At 39.9% G+C, this 20,443-nt stretch overlaps 1 protein-coding gene across 2 annotated transcripts in view; it reads left to right on the top strand.

Annotated features, from left to right (window-relative positions):
* The first annotated feature begins 6,186 nt into the window (after positions 1-6,186).
* Positions 6,187-20,443, top strand: part of LOC140520680 (serine/threonine-protein kinase 35-like) — a 68,894-nt gene continuing 54,637 nt past the window's right edge. The window contains exon 1 of one of the 2 annotated variants that reach the window (XM_072634795.1): positions 6,187-6,355. The gene's annotated coding sequence lies outside the window, so the exon portion shown is untranslated. The remainder of the gene's footprint in view (positions 6,356-20,443) is intronic. The other variant, XM_072634796.1, reaches the window with a different exon arrangement.

The raw sequence follows: 20,443 nt of genomic DNA, 5'->3' as shown, positions 1-20,443 counted from the left end.
AATTACACTATAATTTTGGAAGCCCATTCTTATGGGAAAAGGATTAGGCTCCAATATGTAATAAAAAAAAATCACAGTCAAGAATATTGGCATTTGCTTCAAGGAACATTCTGAATTCATCAGCATGCATGCCTATATGCATTCAATTTTTTCACACAAATAGATAATCAGTGCTTATAGTCTTTTGCACAGTTGACTAAAATCATACACATATTAAATATGCCATGTAGTTTATCTCCATTTCATTTAGCATTCTCACTGACTTGGCAGGACTTAAACGTTAAAGGAGTCACACTGGTATGCATTTTTGGTGGGTGGAATGGTCTATACCCAAGAGGTGTTACAATTTAGGAAGGCACACTAGTGTATCTTTAGACAGGAATGCTGCAGGAGGACAGATTAAAAAGAACAAAGACTTTTTAGTCTGGAAAGATGAAAGGAAAAACAGAGAGAACATGACTGAATTCTATAAAATCCGGAGTAATGTGGGTAAGGTGGACACAGATTTATTAATCAAATCCCAGAATACTGATATAGTCTGAAAATATGAGTAGTTTCAAAGCCTCAATCAATCAACAAACACATAAAAGTGCTTATCTATTATGAGCCAGGCACTGTGCTAAATGCTAGGTTGGACTCTGCTCTCAAGAGATATAGCATTTTGAGTAGATAACATGTAAATATATGTGTGTGTATATATACATACATATGTGTTGAATAATTATGTGCAAAACATACAAAATCAATATTAGTAAAGTTCAGTTGGAGGTGGGGATCAGATAAGACACTGTCTAGAAGGTGGTGCTCAAGGTGCATCTTGAAGGAAGTTAGGGAATTTAAGCTGTGATTAATAAGAAAAACCAGGTATTTGAAAAATCATTACTAACCTTTGGAGCTTGTCAGACTTTTTTGTCGCTATTCTCAGAAGCACAGGAATACAAAACAAGAGTCCTGAGCTCTTGGTCTAACTCTTTCATTTCCTAGTGAAACTCATGGTCCAGGACACTAACTCTTGGGTTTACAAAGACTGAAGGCTTTTCACAAACTACTCTTTTTGGCTTGTGTCCCCATGCAGGGTCTCTCCAAGAGCATCAGAATATAGCTCAAATTTAGAGTTCTCCAGAAAAGATAAAAGAGCCCTCCGCTCTCATACAAGAACTCAAATGAACAATTCTTTGAATAGAGGACAGATTTTATTATATCCAACATAAAACACAAAACGGAAAGGATATGTATTAAACCCATAATCCATCAAGACAATTCTTTCCTTCTAAGATGAATTTCCCCTTCCAGACTTAGGTCCCCTAAAAGGGGAAAGCACAAGGTGAGAGTCAACACACCTTTCAAAGTTAACAGTGGAGGGCAAAGTTCATATTTGTTTTTCCACATTTGATCTCTGGTTACTTGGTTTAGGAGCTCTTTCTTTCATTTCAGAACTCTTGTCTCCAGGAGGTTGGGTCCATAAATTCTTCTTAATCTATTGATACCACTGGCTGCTGCCACGTCTGGGACCATGCAGATCTTTCCTCTTTGGGGTTGAGTGGTTATTTCTTTCCTGGAGCCACATGATTCCTTAGAGGATTCATATAAGTTTTCTTGCATGTGACCTGGGCTTTTCCCTGATCATCTCAGCTCAGTTTCTCTCTGTCCTCTCCCAGCTTTATGTTTTGTTCTCCTTATTAAAATCCTCATCCCAGACGTATGACTCAGCTGTCTCAGGTAGGCTCACTCAATCATTCCCCTATGCCATTGATTCAGTAGATTGTTCTCAACGTAGTGTCAGTGGGCCAATAGTCCCCAGATTGAGGATTCTTGTTCATGCTACATCAAGAAGACATTACTGAAGCTAGGACAAAGTCTCAAATGTGGTAGCACCAGGCATGTTTATGCTTTTCATAAAGAAATATCTTTAAAGCAAAACAAAATCCTTCTCTTTTCACCTTATTAATCAAGTTTTTTCTGGTCATGTCATCTGTAATATCCATGTGACCTTAATTAAGCTGCTTGACCTCAGTTAAGCAGTTTCCTTGTCTGTAAAGTATTGGTAATAATATTTATTCTATCTATCTCATGGGATTGTTGTGAGGATAAAATGAGATAATGCATGTGAAAGTGCTTTATCTCTTACAAAGTAGTAGGCAAATAAATATTACTCTCCTTTCCATAGGTACAGGCTTAGAGAGCTGTGGTGTCAAAATTAAATAGGAACTAAATCATACAACTATAGAATCTTTAAATCATACAAAAAGATTGTGCAGGTCATATATTGACTTAGAAAATATTAACATTATTTATGGTTTATTATGTTTTTATCTATTTTGTTAAATATTTCTCAATTACATTTTAATCTGGTTCAGGCTACATTTCTGGACAGCCTGTTTGACACTTTTGGTATTAGAACAATGCAAGAGGCTTTGAGAGATACAGTGATTTGCCAGTCACACAATTAATACCATACAGGATTTTAACCCAGGACTTTTCTAACCCCAAGTCCAGTACTTTCCACTATACTTTGCTACCTCTTATTAAGAACGAATGGTATTAGTTATAATAATACATCTTAATATTGTACTTCATAGTGTTATATATTATATTTACTATTATTATACAAATATTTTTATATTAGAGCTATGATACCATTGGCATAGGGAACTCCCAGTGAGGAAACTCCTTTTATCAATGCATATTGATTATTTTGCAGCTTATAGTTTTAGAGAGTTATCTGAGGGTAATGAGAATTTATGGGAGGCACCTAGGTGGTAGAGTAAATAGAGTGCAGGCCTTAGAGTCAGGAGGACTTAAGTTCAAACCTAGGATCAGAAATTTACTAGCTGTATGACTCTGGGCAAGTCACCTAACCTCAGTTTGCTTCAGTTTTCTCAACTGTAAAATGGGGACTCTGGAGAAGGAAATGGCAAACCACTCTAGTACCTTTGCCAACCTCCCCCACACACACACTAAAAATGGGATCAAGAAGAGTTGGACACTTGACCCATTGGGGCCAATTTTATGTATTCATGGAGGTTTTCTACATCTGGCAAAAAAGTCAAATACAGCTTTCTGGTCACATGCTTACTATCCTTTTAAGAAAATGCAACTGCTTTGTTTCTCTAGCACTTGGCGCAGTGCCTGACTTGTAGAAGCACAGCCCTTCCTCACTCAAAACAAAGTCAAGTGCAAGTCATGTCATCATTTCTCAGATGGTCCTCTTTGAAAATGAAGGACGAATACAACCTGTTTGGACCGAGCTGCCTGAATGGGGACCCAGCTAGCTGGGTAACTCAGCTCATCCTCTCTCTCAACATCTCTCTCTCTCCCATTCTCTCTCCTCTCCAAAAGAAGGTAAATTTTGATGGCCAGAAGTTGCCCATGGGGTTTACTGGCTAGATCTAGATCTCTCTCCCTCCTTCCCTCCTTCCTTCTCTCCCTCCCTCCCTTCCTTCTTTCTTTCCTTCCCTCCCTCCTCCCAGTGTACTCTGAAGCCCATAGGTTGAACAACAATTGGGCTCCCTGCCCAAGCTCCACTCAGTGGCTGTTTTGGGGACCCTCTAGGTTTACAGTGAATGTCAATAGTAACTGTTTCCGTTCTAAACAACTCTGAGGCTCCTGCGCCTCCCAGCTGGATTTATTTATTTCCTTTCCTATTTAAAGGGGCCATCTCCTGACTACTTTTTAAAGAGGCCTATTCACTGAATGGGCATTACCTCACTTTAAGTGAGTACCTGAAAAGGCCTTAGCCTCAAAGAAAGGCCAAAGTCTCCCATTGCATCCTGGGTTGTCTCCAGTCATTCTGATGACTATGTGATCACTGAATCCAGATCGCTCAGGAGAAGAAAGTGAGGCTGGTGACCTTGCACAGCCTCCCTCACTCAAAACAAAGTCAAGTGCAAGTCATGTCATCATTTCTCAGATGTCACAGTCCTCTTAGAAAATGAAGTATGAAGACCACCTTCTAGTAATTACCTCTACTGACCAGCAGTGCAGAAGCACCTCCTGCTGGGCACCTGTAATGCTAATAAGATTAAAGATCTTCCCCACCCATTTATAGACCTATCTATTAAGGGGAGTTTGACTAGGGGAGATTTGTAGGAAGACCCACACCTTTTGTTAACAAGGCACTGTTCTAATGGGTTCTGGCTCTGCAAATTCTATAAATGATCTGAGGTGAGGATGTACTTTGAGGCTTACTCGTTGGAAGTGTTTGGCCAGAGGAGACTCTGGGTAGCTGTAAGAAGCTAGCCCTTCTTCCCCCGCTTTGAAAACTCAGATGTTGGTGCTTCTCTCTCTGGTAGCTATGTATGTATGGACAGATAGTTATCTCTGTTGATCGTTTCAGGCAGCTGGAAGTCCTGTCTGTTGGTTAATCTTTGTTTCTCTGTTTGTATTTTCTCTGAAGTTCAGTGTGCTGACTTTTTTCTCTGAATTAAGTGAATGACATATGTGCTTGATTCAAGTGATTATTGACCCCTCAAAAGTTGCCTTTCCTTTTAGAAAAGCAGATCTAAGAACCTCCTATGTATGGTATGTGTATGTTGGGGTGCTTGCTTTTATAGCAGCTGGCACAAATTTAGTACCTCATCACCTCATGAGGGGAATTGTCCATTTCTCAGGTTGCTGTTTGGTGGCTTGGATTCAGAGAGAGAAAAACACAAAATAGATGAAGTAACCAGGGGATTGGGGTCCAGTTTCAGGCTCTCCTAGACAAATATATGTTCTTGTGGCCATGTTCTTGAGTTATGGCCACCATTGCTGGTGGAGAGGAGGAAGGGGAGAGAAATCTTCTGTCCAATCTTGTTGGATGTCCGAAGGAGAGGCTCCCTGAGTCCAAAAGATAGGATCAAAAGAAGAGCAAATAGAGAAGAAGAAACTTTATCTTTTCATATCTACTGAGTGAGCACAGTTTCCACATTTAGTTGCAAAATAGCTTTGACAATCACTTGATCAACAAACATTTATTAAAGGCTTATTATGTGCCAGGTACCATACTAAGGGATGAGGATAAAAAGAAAAAGTAAAAACAGTTCTTATACTAATTCTACAGGACTCCACAGTTAGGGACTCTGAGGGATTGCTTGGGCACTCCAGAGTTTAGGTCCTTCAGCAATGAACCAGAGCACACATCTGTCCCTGGGAACTTGAGTGCATGTCCAGAACCTTGCGAGGTTCCCCAGTTCGGTAAATCAAGGGGGCTTTCCTGATGACCTCTACTACACCCAGATTTGTGATTTCTCACAGGGCAGTAATATTCTATTGCATTCATTTACTACAATTTGCTCAACCATTCTTCAAATGGCCTTCCACTTTGTTTCTAGTTCTTTGCTACCACAAAAGTACTGCTATATGAATATTTTGGTGCATCTCCAATGTCCTCCCCCACAGACTCTTACTGAATTTCAGCTCTGCTGCCTACTATTTTGTGATATTGGGAAGTCACTTAACTTCTGTGGACCTCAGTTTTCTCATTTGTAAAATGAAGGGATTGAACTAGATGTTTTCAATGGTTCCTTCCATCTCTAAAGCTATGATACTATGAGTAACTCATCAAAGACACCAAAAAGGTCAAAAGGCTCCAATCCAAGGCATTTTCAAATGAAGATTTTAATTAAAAACAACAACAACAACCAGTCTTTGCTCTCAAGGGGCTTTTGTTCTTGCAGAAGTGGGGAACCACCCGTAAGCAGATGAAGTATGAGGAGTACCAATGAGGAAAATTTAAAAAAAGAGGTGGTAGCCTACAAGCCGAGATTTTAAGAGAGCTGTCTACAAGTACTTAGTGTTGTTTACAAGGAGGAGGAATCAGGCTTGTTTAGAGAGAGGCAGATTTTGGCTTAACAGAACGAAAAACTTCCTAATATTGAAGCTATCCAAAAGTGGAATGCTTTGCCTCCTGTAAGAAGGGGTTCTCCTTTTTGATGTCTTCAGGTCCTTTTGGGATGGTACGTTGTACAAGGGAATCTCTTCAGGGACAGGCTGGAATAGATGGGTTTTTTGAGGTTCTTTCTAATCCTGCGGATTCTCTTATAACATTGCGGAGAAGTCGGCACAGCTGCAGCGGGTTTGGTGCATCCCAGAGGATGAAACGCCCGCGCATCATCCTCAGGGCCCAGGTGAACCAGGTGGTCCCCAAGCTCCACCCCTTTTTGTCTCTGGCCTTCTACATCAGGGAGAGAAGGCCAATGGAGAGGCGCCGATTGGCGGACGTAGGCGCGGATTGGCTAGCGGAAGCCAATGAAGAGGGGCAGATTTGGTGGGCGAAGGCCACTAGCCAGGACTGCCAGGGCTTTCGGACCACGCGGTGCTGGAGGCCGAGGCAGAGCGCAGGAATCCGAGGCGGTGGGGGGCCGAGGGCGGCAAGGTCCGTGGGAGCGGACCTGAGCCGGGATGGACGAGGGCAGCAGGGGGCGAGTGGATCGGGCGGAGGGTGGGAAGGCGAAGCCAGGGACGATGGGGCTGGTATGAGATAGTGTAGGTTCAGGACCTTCTGAGGCGGGGGCTTCGGGGTTGGGAACGTAGGGGGTTGGGAGGGAGGGGGGCAGGAAGGGAAGATAGGGAAAGGAACCCCTCCCTTATTTCGCAGGTGCAAACGATTTAGAACTCGAAGGGACCTTGGAGCCTGTACAATCCAGCCGCCTCGTTTTACCTGGGAACGCACCGAGGCGCAGACAGGTTAACCGACTTGTCCAAGGTCACACCAATAGGAGCAGAACCGGGATTCCAATTCTGACCACAAAGCCAGCGCTCTCTCCAGTACCCAAACGTCATGTATTTAGGCTGAAAAAACTGGTTATTCTACCTGCCATTGATTTTATTGAATCTCTTTTATCAGATCTATTTTATACATCCCATCGAATGACACAATGTATTGGTAGTGGCAAGAGTGCTGGACTTAGAATCAGGAAGACCTGACCCTTAACCTCACATCTGACACTTACTGGTCCAGGCTCTTGACCCCTATGTGTCTTATCCATTTCCAGGGACTTAAACTAAGTCATAAGATGACTTGACTGATATTGGTGGAGAGAATTCCCATAGAAGAAATTTCCATCTAATGAAGTCATCCTCTTTCCCCCATGCAGTCTCAGATATGTCTATCTGTCTGTTTCCCTTTTTAAGGTTTATAAAGTTAAGGTTTTTAAAGTGATTCCCTGAAAACAACCCTATGAAGTAGGTGATTGAGGTGAAAAAAAAAAAAAAACAAACCCCCAAAAACACGAGGCTTAGAGATCGTGATTCACCCAGTGTCATGCAGCTAATTGTCAGATGGGGCTCAAAGCCAGCTCTGCTGACTCAAAGACCAGTATGCTCTTTACATTACAATGTTCTTTCTAAGTGCTGTGCTGTAAAAATGTGGGTGGTTGGACTGCTGGAGAGATGATCGCTAATGTCTTTTCCAGCTCTGATAAGTGAATCATACTTTCTATTTCCCACTAGTTCTCAAATTGTGGTTTAGAGGGCTTCAGGGAGTCTGTGAGATTAAAACCATAATACTAAGGTGTTTTTACTTTGTATAAGGTAAATATTGATAAAGATCACCCCCATAAACAAAAGTTTTTTTGGAGGGAGGGGCTCAATAATATTTAAGAGCATGAAGGGATCTATCTTTGAGACCAAAAAGTTTGAGAACTGCTGTTCTGCACTGACAATGAGGATTTGGTTTCACCAGGTTTTAAACCCAATTTAAGCAATTATTACTTTTCATCAGTTATAATGGTTAGATGCAGTATGTTGGCTTTAAGTTAGGAATACCTGATTTAGGGTATTGAAAACAAATGAGAATTCTTCTTGGAGAACCATGTTATAAATGATACTACCAAGCATTCATTGGGTTGTAAAGAACAAAGAATCCCTAGAGAATGATTGGATCTCACTTGGTATACTTGAGAAAAATTTAGCCTTTCCATTGATAGAAAAGAGAAACCTGGAATTGCTGTTAATAATGAAGTGGTAATGCTTTTGGCATTTCTGTAGAACTTAATTTCATCCTGCCTGCTACCTTAATGCTTAATCCCCCTTCTCAAAACACTTTATGAATTATCTTTGGCATTAGATTCACATTACATATTTGTGGGGGAGGTAGCTGAAAATAATAAATAGATACATTTTGCAGATGATCTACATTTTCACTCCATATTTTAATAGATGAATAAGGAATAGCTATATAGTATAATACTTTAAGAATCTGTAAATTTCATTGCTATGAGTACTCTCCCCACTGATCTTTAGAACCTCTCCATAATTGATTATCTGCTTTTTGAGAATTTCTGTGGACAAAGTACTTGTTATCCCTAGGCCATATTTGGGCAACCATGTCGTGAAGTGGATAGATTGCTAGGGCCTAGAGTCAGGACGACTCATCTTTGAGTTCAAATCTGGCCTCTGACACTTACTAACTGTGTGACCCTGGGCAAGTCACTTAACACTGTTTGCCTTAGTTCTTCATCTGTAAAATGAGTTGGAGAGGGAAATGCCAAACCCCTTCAGTATCTCTGCCAAGAATACCCCAAATGGGGTCATGGAGAGTCAGATACTATTGAAGATGACTGAAGAACAACAACAGCGATGGTCTACACTTTTGAGGCTGTAGCAAATCAGAGGAGTTTTGGTCCACATTGGTAGAAAGAGTGCCTACACCGACAAAATTGCAGATCCTCAAAATATTGAGTAGTTCTTCATAGGATTATTTGTTCTAAGCTGTGAAGTCATGGCTAAGTATAAAGAACCTGGGGAGGATTTGTAGACTTTTTCCTAAGCTCACTCCAAGTACTACTGTGGTCAGATCTACACTGGTGTTTTCTCATGATGGCCCTGTGAAGTAGGTAGTTCATATATTATCATGTACATTTTACATTGAAGGAAACTGAGGTTCAGAGATTTAAGTGACTTGCTTCAGGTGACTTGGCTGAAATCATACCCAGGTTTCCTGACTCTAGGTCTAGTGCTAGGTCTACTTCTGTTGTACCAGGGTTAGTGGTAGTGCTGATGCTGGGGGTACAATGGCACTCCTGACAGAAGTTTTCAATCTTAGTAAAGGCTTCAGTTGTGAGAAATTATAAGATTGGGTATAAGGAGACCAAATTTAGTTTGGCTTTGATTCTTAATTAGCTTTGTGACTTTTGACAAATCATTTCCCCTTTCATTCTTGAAAGCTCCTTTTGACTCTAAAATATTCTGTAATTCCTTTGGGAGTAGAAAGCTCTGAATCGTGGGTGCCATGGGATTTTCCCCATTTTCCTCCATGTGTTCTATGACTTTATGGTTGGAAACTTCTGGGATAGCATAGCACTGTGAAAATGAGTAATAAATGGTTATTTTGTAAATAGTGACCAACATTTTTGGGGAGTAGAGGCTGGGAGGAACCCTTTTCTAACTACTTTTCCTTGATTAATGGTTAATAGGGGATTATAATATCGCTTATCTCACAGGGTTCCTGTAAGAATCAAATGAGATAACATGTACAGTGTTTTACAAACCTAAAAGTGCTATATAAATACAAGCTAATCTTACTGTCTTTAAAAAAAATGGCAGCATTCAAGCACATTTCATGCAGAGAGTGTTGGTTTTTTAGGGTTTGTGCTGGCACTCTCCAAATTCTAGTTTCTTTGGCAGTAGTACCATCTGAGAATACCAGTCTTTGACATAACTTTCTTTAAGTAAACAAAACAAACAAAAATAAAACCCCAGACCCAAAACATTTAGTTGTTTTCTGGGGAACTCTGTATAGTACATTTCCCAAATTATTCTGTAGGCTCCTGGTAGACCATGTGATGGAAATTGGGGTCGTAGGAGAATTTCCATCTACACTAAAGATATTTTCCCCCTCTAAAGTGTTAAATATGAAATTACATAGCTCAAAAATACTAATCTTTGGCTATTTTTCATCATGAAAGGAGTCATAATGCCTTCCATTTTCTACAAAAATTTCTTGTCTTTTATCTCAAAGTTATTTCATTCCTCTTAATATCCTGGACGCCCAGACCAGCGTTTATGATTTTATCAATGTTTCAAGCTCAGAAATATTCCTTGGTCAAACTATTTTGAGGAAAACAGTTTTAATGATATTTCATTGGTCCTTGTAACATGCTAAGTACACATGAAGTATTTGATATTTGTACAAATCTTTCTACCAAAGGTCTGGGGTCCATTAATTCATTCTGGAAACTTGCATTGAATATCACCTTTGTGTGATGAACTGTATTAGGCTTTGTGTGGGGTTCAAACACAGACCCTATCCTCCAAGAGCTTGCATTCTTAAGTACCTACTCTTGGGAAGCCTTACCATGCACAGTCTTGGCAGATGGGCTAAACCAAGTTGAGGGTAACCGATGGCACTCAGACCAGTTAGTGAGTTAGGGGATGTCTACCCCAAGCATGTGAAGACTCCCTGCCCCCCCTTCTTGAATGGATGGATGAGAATAATTTGTTCCAATGGCTGTGAAGGTGGGTGAAGCAGTCACTGTGGAGTACTTAGAACTGGGTCAGGCATTGAAGATGCCAAAGTCATTCGTTGCTTTCTAGGACCATCACCAGTCATCTTGAGTTTTTCCCTGCCACTGGACTTTGATGACTCTGGAAGAGAGAATGAGGCTGACGAGTTTGTGCAACTCCCGCCTCCCTTAAATCTAATTCATGCACCAGACAAGACAACAACCTAGCCCAGTCCAGAGTTTCAGGGAGCAGGCAGTTGCTGTTGCCATAGTGGTAGTGATGCTGGCAAGTCTTCAAATTGATTTTACCTCTAAAGGAAGGAAAAAAAGGTAAGAACTAGCACTAGCAAATTAAACCTTTTAACAAATCGTATAGTCAATCTGAGTTCTCCCAGGATGTCAGAGGTTGTGTTAAGTCATCATATTAGTAATAATAGTTAATAGCTACCACTTATGTAGCTCTTTCAGATTTGCAAAATTCTTTACTAATGGTATCTCTTGATCTCCACGATAACCCTGGGAGGTAGATGTTATTATCATCCCTTTTTTATTGATGAGGAAACTGAGGCAAACAGAGATGAAGTCTGGGTGACACAGCTAGGAAATGTCTGAGATGGGATTTCAACTTGGGCTCAGTGCTCTATCCATTTGTGCCACCCACCTAGTTGTCTCTGCAACTTTTGAACCAGCTTTTTTTTGTCTTTGTATCCCTAGTGCCTAGTGTAACACCTTGAGTTTAGTGGGCCCTTAATAAATGTTGAATGGCAAGTCAGGATGTTATAGTATAAAGAGTATTAACTAAGAGTCAGGAGAGACCTGCATTCAAATTCTGCCTTTAGCATTTATTATATGAACTTGGATAAGTCATTATTGAACTGAATCATCCCTAGAAGACTGTAAGTTTATGCTATAAATTCAATGGCTGATATGCCAAATAAAGGCTCCCTCTATGGCTAAGATCCAAGGTCTATCTCTCCTGGAGCTAGCTCTGTACACTAACTTGCCTGGCCTAGTATTCCTCTGCTTCTTGCCTAAGGATCTAGAAAGAGCCAGAAGATTAAGGTCAGTTATAGGTACAAAGAAAGAGAGAAGGCTGTAGGGAGAGCCATGGGGGGATCTGTGTCTTTTTTTCTTCTCTCTTAATCCTATTTGGAAAGTAGATTCTTTTCTTTGTGATCTTAGAACCAAAGCATGGCTCATATTTATAGCAATGTTTCCCTGTTTCTCATGGAGGCCCTTCTTTTGAGGGGAAAGGCCTGAAAGGTGTTCTTGGATTTCTAGTTCTTTGGTTGATAGAACAACTTCACTAGAATCTCTGGGACTTCACTCGACAAGTATTGATGGAGCATTTGCTATGGGATAGCATAATAGAATGGAAAGGGTAGGTAGGATTTAGAGTCAGAGATCTGAGTTTAATAACAGAGGTGTGATCTTAGGCAAGTCACTTAACCTGAGTCTCATTTATTCCTGTCTAAAATGAAGGAACTGGAAGATCTCTAAGGTCCTTTCTAGTTCTCAGTCTATGATCCTTTCTTCAGCATTGTGTTAGGTATTGTAACAGACACCTTCCCCTCCTCCCCCTACAACCCCCCCAGCTCACTCCCCTCGATGACTGTTTAGGCTTATAGAATCTCAGAATTGGAAGGGACCTCAGAGGTCATGTCGCCTAATCCATACCTGAATAAGATTCTTCTGTGGTCTCTATAACTTGAAGACCTCCATTGGTGGGAAACTCATTACCAGTCTAAGGTACCTTTTTCTACTTTTGAACAGACCTAGGTATCATGAAGGCTACTAGGTCGTGCAGTAGATAAAGCAGCAGGCTTGGAGTCCAGAAGATGTGAGTTCAAATGTAGCCTTAGACACTTATTAACTGTGTGGCCCTGGGCAAGTCGCTTAACCCTCTTTGCCTTAGTTTCCTCATCTCTAAGTGAGTTAGAGAAGGAAATGGCAAAATGCTCCAGTGTTTTTGTTAAGAAAACTCGAAAAGGGCTCTCAAAGAGTCAGACACAACTGAAGATATTGAACAGCAAGGTATTGTAAAATTCTTTAACTTTAGCTAGAATCTGCCACTTCACACTTGACCTATTCATCTTAGTTTAGCTCTGTCAAATTGGCTTCTTTTATATGGGATCATAGAATTGGATGAGGGAGTAAAATATAAGCATTTATATAGCACCTACTATGTGCTAGACACTATGCTATCTTATTCACAACAATAACTGTGGGAAGTAGTTATTATTTATCCCCATTTTACCATTGAGGAAACTGAGGCAAACAGAGGTTAAGTGACTTGCCCAGGGTCACATAGCTAGTAGATGTCTGAGACCAGATTTGAACTCAGTTTTTCCTGACTCCAGACCAAAGGCTCTAAGCACTGTACTACCTAGGTAAATCATAAGATTTAGACTGGAAGGGCATTAGATGTCATCAGGTCCAGCCATTTTATAGATGAGAAAACAGAGCTCTTTCAGATGTTTGAAAACTTCCAATCTTCTCTAGGCTAAATATCAGTTCTTTGAACCAATATTCACATGACATGGTTTTAATGCTATTTTCATCACCTTCTGGATGTGCTCCATCTTGCTGATATTTTTCCTAAAGTTTAGTCAATATTTATCAAGTGCCAGTGGAGTGTGGTGGGAAAGTGACCTTGATTTGGGCTCAGAGGATCTGAGTTCAAATGCAGGCTCTGCTATTTACTACCTGCATGGCCTTGGGCAAGCCAGGTCAGCTCAGCTCTCTAGGCTTCAGCTTCCTTATCTGCTGTATTCTGGTAGGAACAGATGGCTTCTAAAGTCCTTTCCTGGCCTAGATTTATAATCCCCACTATGTAGAAGGAACGTGTTGAGCTATTTGACCTCTGAGGTTACTTCCAACTCTAAATCTATGAAGCTATTCTGTATAAACTTGAAATTCTTGTTGCTTAGGGGTATTTGGGGTGTTCAGTAGGGGGCTAGCACCTTTAGTGGGAGGCCTTGTCGAACCTTTTTCAGGGTTGCTCATTTACCTTTGGTGTCTACCTTCAACTCACATCTATGGCTCCAAGAAGCTATATAGCATGAGCAGGGGCCATGTCCAGTTGGACTAAACCAGATTGAGGGTAACCATTAGACCTCAAACCTCTTGGTGAGTCAGGGGGATCTCTATCCCAGGCATGTGAAGACTTCACATGGTAGAATGGGCAGATGAGAGCAATTTGTTCCAATGGCCATAAAGGGGGCTAAAATAGTCAGGGCTCCCCTGACTGGAACCAGGACAAGGTATGAACCTGGACCTTGAAAGAGTTGACATATTTCCTGTCTCTGTGGCTTGGCTCATGTCTGTAGTGGATTCCTCCATTTTTGTTTGTTGAAGTTCCTCCATTTAAGACCCAATTTGCATTCTACTTCTTTGATCTCTTTCTTCCTTTCCCCCACCAGCATCACTGGAAAATAATTTCTTTCTCCTCAAATTTCTGATAGGATTTTGCCTAGACCTCTCCTTCATATACATCGCATGTTGTCTTGTAGGATACCTGTTTTTGTACCCTTTGGCACCTCACAATTAGATTGTAGGTTCCTTGGGAGCAAGGTGTGTATGATATTTATCTTTTTATCCCCAGGATCTGGTATGTAGGATGTGCTAAAAAAAATGTTTATTGAATTGAATTGGCTTGCCATCTCCTTTCTATAAGGAAACATTACATTATTTCTTGTTTAGTTTTCAGTCCCTGAGGGAGAAGTGCCCATCTAAGGCAGCCTCTCTGCTACTGTCTATGTTTAAGGTTGCCAATTTAATAACTTTTCTGAAAAATATTGAGTAACAATTTTTTGTCTCATTTTGTCTATCAGTTTACTGGAGTAATTTTTTTTAAAGGCTCTTTCTTGTTCTCTAACACCTACAGGCTTGCTAATCTATTTGCTGCTTAACCACAGAAATTCACGGTACAGGAAGGAATTTGCTTTCATCTGTGCCTAAAGTTGTCAATCTTTAATGCCCTTTTTGTTGATGTGGACAACAATGCACTATATAGAAGCCTCCTCAGCTCTTTTTTCAGAATAGGTTATCTTCACCTGTCCTCTGGTGCCAGAGAGTCTCTGGAGTACAACAGAATCAACAGGAAAAGTTGGAAGCATCATTACTGCAGATCCAGGAACAAAAACATCCCCTGCTTTTTACTGATCTTGTCTCTACAGCAATTAAATCTTTAATCCCACTTAATATCAGAGTAGGGAGTGGCTACAAGACTGATCCAAAAAGGTCATTCAGATCCCATTCTCTTCTTCCATACAACCTGCAGACTTAACTCACATGATTTGAATATAAAATAAAACCTCTTTTGTAGTTCAGATCACAATTGTTCTGGGATATCATTCTTCTAACTTGGATATGGATTTCTAGAACTCCTTATCCTACTTAGCCTCTGTAAACTGTACCACAGTTTCTTAATATCTCTCTTGTGATGAGCCACTCATCATTAAGCAGAGTATTCCAGATGTAGTCTGAATAGCATAGGATAGAGTGGACCTAGTTTAGACATTACACATCTGGACATCATGAAGACTAAGATTGTGTTACCTTTTTTTTTAAGCAGCTTTTTTTGTTGTTGTTGGCTTATGTTTAGCTTGTATTCCATGTAAAATCTTAATTTTCATATGTTCTGTTGCAAATGCAAGTATTGCCTATCTTATGTTTCATTATAGAAACGTAAACTTGGAGGGATCTTATGGAGCCTAAGTAGAAGCAGGAGAAGTCCAATTCCATATTACAGTTTCTTTGGGGAACTCAATTGCAGTACTTAATATTTTTTTCCTTTTTCAACTCTAGGTTTCATCCTCATTCTAGCTTGTTTTGAATCTTGATTTTATTATCTATAGGATTAATTGTCTCAACTTTTTGTTATGTCTGATAAGCATGCCATTTATATCTTGATTACAGTCATTGGTAAAAGTGTTGAATCTGTCAAGGCTAATGAGAAAATCCTCAGGCACTCCTACCAGGCTGATATGGAAGCATTAATCACCATTGATTGAGCATCGTTGTTTTCCTGGCTGTGAAATCACCTAACCAAACTGGTATCTAGTCTGCCTTTTGACATTTGAATCACAGGGGTATTGTGGGAGACAGTATCTATGACATTCCCTTTCCCTACTATTTTAATAACCCTATCAAAAAGAAATGAGATTTACTTGGCATGACTTCTTAATGAACTCATGCTATTACTGTATTGTTTTTTAAGTGCTCACAAATCATCAGTTAAATTTTCTATTTTAGAATTTTATCTGTTTTGGAAGGAGCACCTAAAACTTCCCAAAACAGGATGACAAATGTGCCAGAACAGAATATAAACCCCCCGATTTCCACATGCCCAAAACAGTGAACCAAATTCTTCAGTTATCTCTTGCCCACTTCTATAGAATCATCGGTGTGATCTTGTCTACTGAATTTCTCGTATCCTTTGGCTGTGCCAATCAGTCAGCAAGCATTTAGGATTTTCCTATAATGTGCCAGACAGTAGGTGCTGAATTTACAAGCTCAAAAGAGAGACCTTCCTTGCCTTCACTCAGTTTGCATTCTACAAAGAGGATACATGTTCATAAATAAATGTTACCACTGAGTCTAGAGAAGAGTCATTGAAAGATACCATCCAAATTGTCCTCTGTTCACTTGTGAAAATCCTTAGAACAGAACTTATACCAACAAGCCTCAGTGTATGTATGTGTGTATGTTTACACACATACACACACACGCACACACACACACATATATACATATACACATATGCACATATAAATATGTGTATATAGATATGGGGATGGGGTTGAGGAGAAGGACATAGAAACAATTCTTTGAAGACAGCAAGCTAAAATTTCAACATTTTCTCTTATGATCTTCCAGAAATTTGGGGCATATACCCCCTCCTGCATTTTGGAGGAATAACCTTATTTTTAAGTAATATTTTATTTCCTCCCCCAATTATATATATGAAAAGAATTTTTAACATTTTATTTTTTTACATTTTGAGGTCCAAATTCTCTCCCTTGTCCCCTCCCCTTCCCCTTCCCTGAGACAGTAAACAACCCAATACAGGTTATGTATGTGCTCTCATGTAAAACATATTTCCATATTGTGGAAGAAAACTCAAACAAAAAAAGATAGTGAAAGATAGTTTCCTTTGATCTGCATTCGTACTCTGTCAGCTCTTTCTCTGGAGGTGGATAGCATTTTTCATTATGAGTACTTTGGAATTATCTTGGATCATTATATTGCTGAGAAGAGCTGTCATCCACAGCTGATCATCATACAGTATGGCTGTTACTGTGTGATAATATTCTTCTGGTTCAGTTCACTCTACATCAGTTAATGTAAGTATTTCCAGGTTGAGAAATAACCTTATGATAAATTAAAAATTAGATTTTCCTAAGCAGAACTGGGTGGTGAATAGGAATTTATTATATGTAGATATGAAAGTTTTACTATTTTTGTTCCAGTTGATCTGTAACTGGAAATATTGATGTCTTGAGGTCTCTTAAAATTCTTAGGATGTCTTACTTGTCCTTGTCTTGGTATACTCCATGATTAGTCAGTATCCGGTTGTGCTATTTGTTTAATGTTATCTCATCTTTTTGTGTCATTCATTAGACTGCTACTGAATTTGGATCCTGAACTCAAGCTTGACACATCTTACATCTTGGCTCGACAACTGGACTTCATAGGGAGCACTTTAGATATCATTCAGATGAAAACCTTTCAATTTACTTCATCTGTATAGAATATGCAAGCAGTCAGTATCATGATGGCAATGAATTTCTTCATATTCTGTGTCTAATAACTACTACTATTACTAGTACTATTTTGCCTATGTGGAGGAAACCCAATGATGCTTGTACTGAGAATATTTTTAGGCTTATCATTCTCTGGAAAATTTTAGTATCTTGGTCAGGTTCAATAGATCTCCCTTTGGGCAGATAGTTTTGAGATTCTGACCACAGATGCTTCACTTGTAATCTTGGGACCTCATTTGGAGAGTATTTTGCCTGTACTTATAGTCAATAAAGACTATCCTTTCTGCCTTCCTAACTTTCCAAGCTGAAGTTAATGAAAAAGTATGCTAGTCTAGGTGGATAATCAAGTTGCTATGTTTAACATTTAAGAAGAAAAACAAGAAGTAGTCCATGTCTATTGGCAGAGAACCCTTTAGGATCTAGAGACAAACTCTTAGTGGATTGCAGAATGTGGACATATGTGGCTTATTCATTGGCTAGAGTGGGGCAGAGGAGGGGAAGATTGTAATCCAGTAAGAACTTCTGGGCATACCTCTTAAGCTTTCCCAGTATTTCTTTTTCTCCTGCCCTAGCTTCCCATCTGCCTTCAGGCATGCAAAGTTCTCCCTTAGCTAGAGGGGAAAAAAAATCACATCTTTCTGTGTTGGTGTTTACTTTGTTGGTGATCATCTTATTTTTCTTCCTCAGTCAAAATTCTAAAACAAATGGTAGATATCTCTTCTTTCCTCAGTACCCATCTTTTCCTCAAGTGTCTGAAATCTGGTTTTATATCTTAATAACTCTACTGCAATTTTTCTGATCCAAACCCATACCACCTCATCCCTGGATTGTTGTAGCAGTCCTAACTGATTTCTGGACTTCTGGGCTCCCTTCTTATCTGTTTTGTATATTGCTGCCAGAATAATTTTTCTGTGGAAAACAGAACACTTCCATCAAGATTTTCCAATGAGTTTCTGTTGTCTGTAGGATAAAGTGAAGACTCCACCTCATGTCCAAAGCCCTCTATAATCCACAGCCACCCTATGCACTCTTTTTAGCCTGCGTTCCTCATTCTTCTATTTTAACCAGCTTTTTTCACATTCTCTCCCTGAATATAGTACCTGTGAGTTTTTGGTAATGCTGTTTTCCCAGCCAGGAATGTGTACCTGCTATGGTTAGCTGCCCCCTCATCCCGCATCTAGACATTGTCCATCCCTCCTTCAAGGCCCAACTTAAGTTGTATTTCCTTCCTTAGATCTCTTTTCAGTTGTTTGTGGACACATTGGTTCCTCATATCTCAGAGCTCCTATAATATGTCATTGATGTGTTGACTTGTCAAATCTCCTCCCAGCACTCTTGTGCCTGGGCAGGTCCTTCAGCATTATTGCCTTAGGGAATCTTTTGGATTCCCAGTGTGAAAAAAAGAGCTTTTAGAGATTTTCTCATGTAAGTGCTAAACATATCTTAATGGAGACTAAGAGGAAGTCATACAGGACTTTGGGAAGGGACAGGGTTATAAAATGGAAAGAGGATGGGACTTGGTGTTAGGAGAGCTGAGTTCAAGTTCTGACTCAGGCACTTGCTAGCTGCTAGTGCCCCTGTTCAATTATTTAATCTCTCTAAGTCCCACATCTGTAAAATAGAGATACTTCTCACCTCACATAATGTTACATAGTTTTAGAAGAGAACTTAAGAAAACTAATCACAGGATTTAGGGTTGAAAAGAGCTTTAAAGATTATTGATTGTAAACCTATCATTTTACAGAGGTAGTTTGGTGGTGCAGTGCATAGAGCACTAGGTCTGGAGTCAGGAAAATTTATCCTCAAGACTTCAAATCCATGCTCAGACACTTATTAGCTGTATGAATCTGGGCAAGTCACTTAACCTTGTTTGCCGCAGTTTCCTCATCTGTAAAATGAGCTGGAGAAGGAAAGGGGAAACCACTCTACTATCTTTGCCAAGAAAACCTCAAATAGGGTCACAGAGTCAGACACGGCCGAAATGACTGAACAACAACAGATCGTTTTTACTAATTAGGAATCTGAGACCCAGAGAGATGAAATGATTTGCCAGTCTTCTCATTTTGCAGATGAGGAAATTGAGGCCTAGAGAGAGATTGTGACCTGCTCAGTTGCACAGAGGCAAATAGTAAATCGCAGAGCTGAGATTCAAACTGAGGTTTTCTGACTTTAAACCCAACCTTCTTTCCATCATACCACATTGTGTACGTGTCTTCCTGAGAGTATAGGCTCTTTTATCTCAGCATTTATTGAGTGTCTATTTTGTTCGAGATACTTTAGGGACTGTGGGGTGCTCCAAATTCTGAGTGAGACACAGCTTTTACTCTTGTGAATTTAATAATTGAGGAAAATGTCTAAATAATTATAGTACAAGGTATAATGTGATATGTCATTAGAGAAATACCAGTAAAATCATTTAGGGGCTCAGGAGGGTGAGATAATATCTGTATGTATGAAGAAAGGCTGTCTGAAGGAGGTGACATTTGAACTGGATGCTGTTGGTTGGGGAGGAATCTGATAGGTAGAGATGGGAGTGGAGGTAGGGAAGCAGTCCAGGCAGAGGAAACAGCAGGTGTAAAAGATACAGGAAGGAACAGGTTGTATTCTGAAACATTTGAGTGCTTCTGCCTGGCTAGAGTATAAAATATGAATTAGGAGAATGGTGAGAGATAAGGCTGGAGCCATAATGTGGAACATTATGAATGGCAGGCTGAGAAGTGTGAACTTTACCTAGCAGGCCTTGGGGAAACCACAGAAAGTTTTTGAGCAAGAGAATTTGTATGGTTGGAAGTCTGCTTTCAGAAGATTAATGATACGGCTCTGCATGATTGCACTTATCAGTTTATATCAATCTGTATCAGTTTACCAGTCTATATCAAATTGCTTACTGTCCCAGGGAGGGGCAGAGGATGGAGGGGAGTTTAAAAAAGAATGTTAAAAATTGTTTTTATATACAATTGAGAAAAAATAAAATATTACTTAAAAATTAGTTTGGCATCTATATAGACTGCAGAGAGGAGAAAGGCAGAGGAATGTGGGTACTGTAATGTTCCGGGCAAGGAATGAGAACGTCAACGAAGTGGGGAGCAGTAGGAATGTAAAGACAAGGTTGGCTTTAGGCTTGATAGAATCAATATGACCTAATGTGAATTAGATATTTAGAGGAGGCGGGTTAAGGGAGAGGAGTCAGAACTGACTGTAAGAAATGATGGGGAGAAAACAAATAAATTAATTAAATTTAAAATAAAAGAA

Source organism: Notamacropus eugenii, chromosome 1 (assembly GCF_028372415.1).
Source record: "Notamacropus eugenii isolate mMacEug1 chromosome 1, mMacEug1.pri_v2, whole genome shotgun sequence".
Lineage (NCBI taxonomy): Eukaryota > Metazoa > Chordata > Mammalia > Diprotodontia > Macropodidae > Notamacropus > Notamacropus eugenii.
This window is presented reverse-complemented; position numbering and strand designations above follow the sequence as displayed.